Source organism: Malus domestica, chromosome 15, assembly GCF_042453785.1.
Source record: "Malus domestica chromosome 15, GDT2T_hap1".
NCBI classification, from domain to species: domain Eukaryota; kingdom Viridiplantae; phylum Streptophyta; class Magnoliopsida; order Rosales; family Rosaceae; genus Malus; species Malus domestica.
This window is the reverse complement of record NC_091675.1, coordinates 21,335,012-21,340,638: the sequence shown is the minus strand read 5'-3', so window position 1 is coordinate 21,340,638 and position 5,627 is coordinate 21,335,012. Positions and strand designations below refer to the sequence as shown.

General features: G+C 35.7%; 1 long non-coding RNA gene across 1 annotated transcript; it reads left to right on the top strand.

Moving 5' to 3' along the window:
• Window positions 1-3,966: 3,966 nt before the first annotated feature.
• LOC139192433 (uncharacterized) lies at window positions 3,967-4,986 on the top strand. The gene is made up of 2 exons (XR_011576605.1): window positions 3,967-4,230; window positions 4,527-4,986. It is a non-coding gene; the product is annotated as an uncharacterized lncRNA (long non-coding RNA).
• Window positions 4,987-5,627: the final 641 nt, after the last annotated feature.

The following is a 5,627-nucleotide window of genomic DNA, read 5'->3' as shown; positions in this document are numbered from 1 at the left end:
ACAGCTTCCTCATCTGATTGTGAAAGAAATTGGAGCACATTTGCACTCATACACACAAAGCAAAGAAATAAGTTGGCTCATAGTAGCTTGGAAAAATTAGTTTATTGCTACTACAACATGAAGCTTCAAATTCGAGATAAGGAAGCAGAAATCGATCATGTCGACCGTGGTGACCCACAAGATGTGTTTGATATTGTTGGTGAAGATGATGATACGGAGGGTAACCAAATTTTTCAATGGATTAGACCTCTTCATTTAGATGATGATGAAGGCAACCCAGCTCCCAGAGTTGCTGAAGAAGCACGTAATGAAGGGATAAATGTAGAAAGAGTATTAGAGGAGGAGGTGGGATCTAGCAGCTCTGACTCTTTCGAAGAACTTTTGCACCCAAGACCAAGAAACACTGGAATTCCACCTTCTTCCAATCCTACACAACCACAACATCGTGCTGATACTAATGATAGCTCTAGTACAAGATCAGGAGACTCACCTACCACCGGAGGTGGGAATGATGAAGGAGGTAGTGGAGCTGGAGGTAGTGGTGGTGGATATGGAAACTATTATGGACCACCACCTCCCGGATATATGAGCCCCTTCACTGGTGAGGCAAACTTCACGCATGCAACACAGGATGATGACCATGGCAGTAGGCGGGCAGGACCAGGAATTGGTGCCATAGGGAAGGACTATACTCGCAGAGAAAGAGGCAAGGGGATTTTGTCAAGTCAAGAAGATGACTCGTTATCTAGAACTTCAGACTCTGTTGGATTGGGAAGTAGTAACTATGGTTATACTCATAACCAACCATTTCCCTAACCTTCATATCCCATTCCTGTTGGGATGGAATCGAGCGACTCATGGAAACAATCCCAGACTCAATCTTCAAATGATTTTTCTTATGGACAACCTCAACCAATCTCGGATCCATATGGGTGGCATATTAACAATTACATGCAAAACTATTTTGGGGATTTATCATTTAATAACTACTCTTCACAATACACTCATTCTACACATAGAGATGATGAAGATAGTGAAAAATTTGAACCTCATAGGAACTCTATGTGGTACTAAAGTGTAAAATATTGTACTAATTCATTATATATAAATGATTATGGTGTGTTTAGACTTCTTTCATTAATTACTACATATTTTCTACACTCACAATATTTGTCAGATCGCTATATAATCAACTTGATAATGTTAAATCCATCATGCAATGCATTTCCTTCCAATTTTTTGTGATAAACTAATAGATAATTGACTAAATAAACATCCTACAAAGTTTCAATAAAAATTTCCAAGTTTTTCTTACAATTTCCGTGGTTTCCATGTAATTTTTATCGATATCGATATTTTACCGATATTTCCATCGATATTTCCGTGTTTTCGGACTACCGATATTTCCGATATTACCGATATTTTCTTCCTTGATCCGAGGTCATCTTGGACTCCAAAAATGCAATTTAAGCCCAAAAACGTCATTTTCCAGCACTGCACATCGCTCCTTTATTTTATTGCCAGAAAATAACCGCTAGGTGGAAAAATCCCAAATTTTGATACAATCAAGCTAAGTGACTCACGAACGTCCTCCAACTAGAATTACTCCAAAATTCGTCCATTTAATCCTGTTTTGCTCCAGAGGAAGTCAAAAGTCCTATATTGAAAATACAATTCAAAGTATCAAAATTCTTCCAAAATATTAACCAAAATATACTAAGATTAGGGTAAAATATATAGTATAAAATCTACTCATCAGCTTACGCACATAAATATCTCAAAAAATATTCAAAGAATCTAAAAGATGCAAAGAGGTACCAAATTGGCATGCTAACAACGTCCAAAGCTACCTAGATATTCGACAGCTAAAGAAAAGATGAGTAGTAGATTCTTCAAATGTGTCAATTAATCTAACAGATGGATGCAATGGTGTATATTGTAGAGAATTGTTTTCGAATGAGTCAAAGTGTTAATTAAAGTGTTTTAATGTTCATACGGATCATCTATGGGGAGAAAGGATTAATTAGGCTTATATATTATTTGGTTAGAATCATATTGCTACGTAAAAGCCGAGTAAAAAGATAAGTAGCTGATGCAAGTTTGGTTGAGTATTAAGTTAAGTGTTTTTTTATAATTTTATTGAAGAAAGTTCTAGTGCTGATCTGTCATGCACATAATTATATATACCAATGATGATATCTGTCCAATTGATTTTAAATTAAATGTTCACTATAAAATAACATAAGAATTGGAAAATTGATTTATGGTTTCTACTAGATTTTCTCATAATCACACTGCTAATTTTAATATTTTTTCCTTCTTCGGGGTAATGCATATATGCACTCATTTTATTATAACATCCAACATTTCTAAAATTTTGTATACATAGGAGCTCATTCAAGAAATCTATTCTCGACATACTCTTGCCCTGACTAACAAGGGGTCACTAAATTTTTTGTACTAGTGTTTGATGAACTCTTAAAGGCACCTTACAAACCCTATTTGTGGGAGAGATTACTCCCTACTAATCAAGGTTCTAAAAGACGTTAAGCGCTAGTTGGGCGGTGGGCCTAGCGCTTAGGCGGATTTAAGTAAATCTATTATATTTTATGTAAATAAGTGTCTGTTTATACTTAAAATATATATAATTTCATCATAAACTACAAAATAGAATAATATATATATATATATATATATATTATGAAGTATTGGAACATAATGAAAACATGGGGAACAAGCCTATAATGTGTGCTCATTTAAGTATTCAACAAGTCTCTTACAATTTCAATTTATTGAAAAATAAAATAAAATTCAAAATGAAAGTTATCTATTTTCTGTCTAAGTGAGTTGCAACCTAGGTAGGTCTGGGCGGGCTAGGCGGATGCCTAGGCAGTCTAGGCAGGCACCTCAGCATGTTTAGGCGTCCTTTCTTAATTTTCAAACTAGGAATTAATCGGGGCGGTGACCAACTGCCTAGCGTCTAGATGGGGCTTAAGCGGCTATAGGCGGGGATTTTTAGAACAGTGCTACTAATTAATGAAGAAACTAGCAAAAGTTCCTGGAATATGGATCTAACTGGTTGCAACTTTCCCTCTCACAGATACTTGCTTTCAACTAAGTCAAATTGTTAGAACTTAGAAGTTCTTTTGCTTTAATGGTAACTTGGAGCATTATGGGAAAAAGGCTTAATTAGGCACATTAGTACTAAAAAGATAAGTATTGAGCTCAAACATATTTGGTTAGGTTCAACCTGGTATGTAGAAGTAAAAATATAAGTTTTAAGTCAAAGCATGTTTGGTTAGGTTCATACTGGTATGTAAAAGACGAGTATTAAGTTAAATAATTCAGTTCTTTATATATTATAGAGCAAATTGGGCTATTATATACCAATGATTGAGAACTTTTTTGCAGGGATTTTCACATAACAATCATCACTCTACACTCATCCTACATTGCTTGGTGCAACACAAAGAGAGTGATTCACATTTACAAACACAAAGGAGTTAAAATTTTGAACTAGGAAATAATAACCACAACATAAAACCAAATGTTAGGGTTAATAAATTAAACATAGGGGTATGGTTGTAATAAGTCCAAACCTCAAGGGTGTGAGTTAAACTCTCCCTATATTTTATGGGGTGTGATATTCACATACCCCTTTTTACTTCTCTCACACTTTTTTAGTTTTCGGCCGTCGGATCGAATGAATTGAAGAAGATCAACAGACATAAATTAACAAAGGGTGTGTAAGAAGTAAAAAAGGGTGTGTGGATAGCACACCCCTATTTTATACGTTGTAGTATCTCTAATCTTTAGCTAATTGCCGAGTAGAACGAAACGACTTAAAAATAAAAAAATAATCATTTATATAGCGACAATGACCATATACTTATGTAAGAGTTCATATCGAAGATACTTTTAAAGAGTAGTAAATACTAAAGCAACCATAGCTCTCTGACTCTGAGCAATCAGGATTCAGAAACTGATCGGCGGCAGCAAGTATGGAACTGCCGTTGATGTTCACCAATGGTTTTCTGATATCACCACCGACCCTTTTCACGGTGTTAGCAATGTTTGCAGGAGTTTTGAGCTACTTGTATGGCCCCTACTGGAAGGTGAGAAGGGTACCTGGCCCACCAGTTATCCCTTTCGTAGGACACCTTCCCTTGCTGGCAAAGTATGGTCCTGATATATTCTCAGTCTTGCCAAACAGTATGGCCCTATTTTCAGGTTAGTATGCTTATATTGCATATATGTAGCAGATTTGTTTGGGACCAAAATTTATGTCTAATCTTTCGATAAAATTTTCCCAAAGATATTTTACTAAATGGTATACGTTTGAAATTAACTTCATACATATGACGGAAATATATGGCTCAAATGGAGGATGGTTGTTAGACATATGATCTCGTAATAAATTGTACATTTTAGTTATGTCACTTGAGTTCTGAATTTGCTAAAGCTGGTGGCGCATCCATATTGCCATGGCATAGCTATTAAGTTATTGATTCTACACATCTTGACAGGTTTGATATGGGTAGACAGCCACTAATAATTGTAGCTGATGGAGAGCTTTGTAGAGAAGTAGGAATCAAGAAATTCAAAGATATCCACAACAGAAGCATTCCGTCTCCCATCGCAGCTTCCCCTCTTCATCAGAAGGGTCTCTTTTTCACCAGGTATTTGTTTTATGGGCTAATTACGGCAGCAGTTACAAAACTTTATACTCGTATTTCACTTTGATCCTTCAGTTCAGTTCATAAATTTTGTGGTCCTGCAATTGCATCAAGTGATTCTCACTTGTCATTATGTTACAATTTCGTGTGCCCTTTAATGGAAGAAATTCCCATTTTATTCAAAAAAATGTAAATTAGTTGTGGATCTCACTCCACATCGAACTTTAATGATCCGAACCTTATATTTTGTAAATCTTGATTCTTAGATCATCCTTGTAAAAATTCAGTTCAATCTAAAACCATTTGCTTATTTAATTATCACGATGAAATTTCAATGTTTTCTTAAAACAAAGTGTTCATCAATTTCCTTGAACTCAATTAGATGCCTCAAATATTTCCGATTTGGCTATTTTTTGTAAGGATGTTCTATGAGGTGCAACTTGAAGAATAGATGATTCAGATGTGTTGCATGGTGATAGAGGTTTTCATTTTCTGTATACTTTTTTGGCTTTTTTGACCTTTTATTTATTTTTATGAACAATGTAATTTTTCAACACTAGTACAAAAACATGTTTGCGCGACGGAAACTTGCTCGACGTAGCAAATTTCGTCACGCAAAGTATGTTTGCGCGACGCTAAACAGAAAACGTCGCGTAAACTAACTTTGCGCCAAACCAATATGCTTTATCACTTTTTTTCCTAACTTTGCGCGACGCAGGTACACAGACGTCGCGCAAAGATGTTTTGCGCGACGTAGGTACCCATGCGTCACGCAAAGTTGTTTTGCCCGACGTATGTCTTCGTCGCGCAAAACTGTTTTGCGCGACGCAAGGGTACCTACGTCGCGCAAAGTGTTTTTTTTTTTTTTTTTTTTTGCCTTTTTCTTTTTTTATGGGGTTCTTGCATTGCCTTTTTCTTTTGTGGTATCCACTTGTGTAAATGTTTTAAACT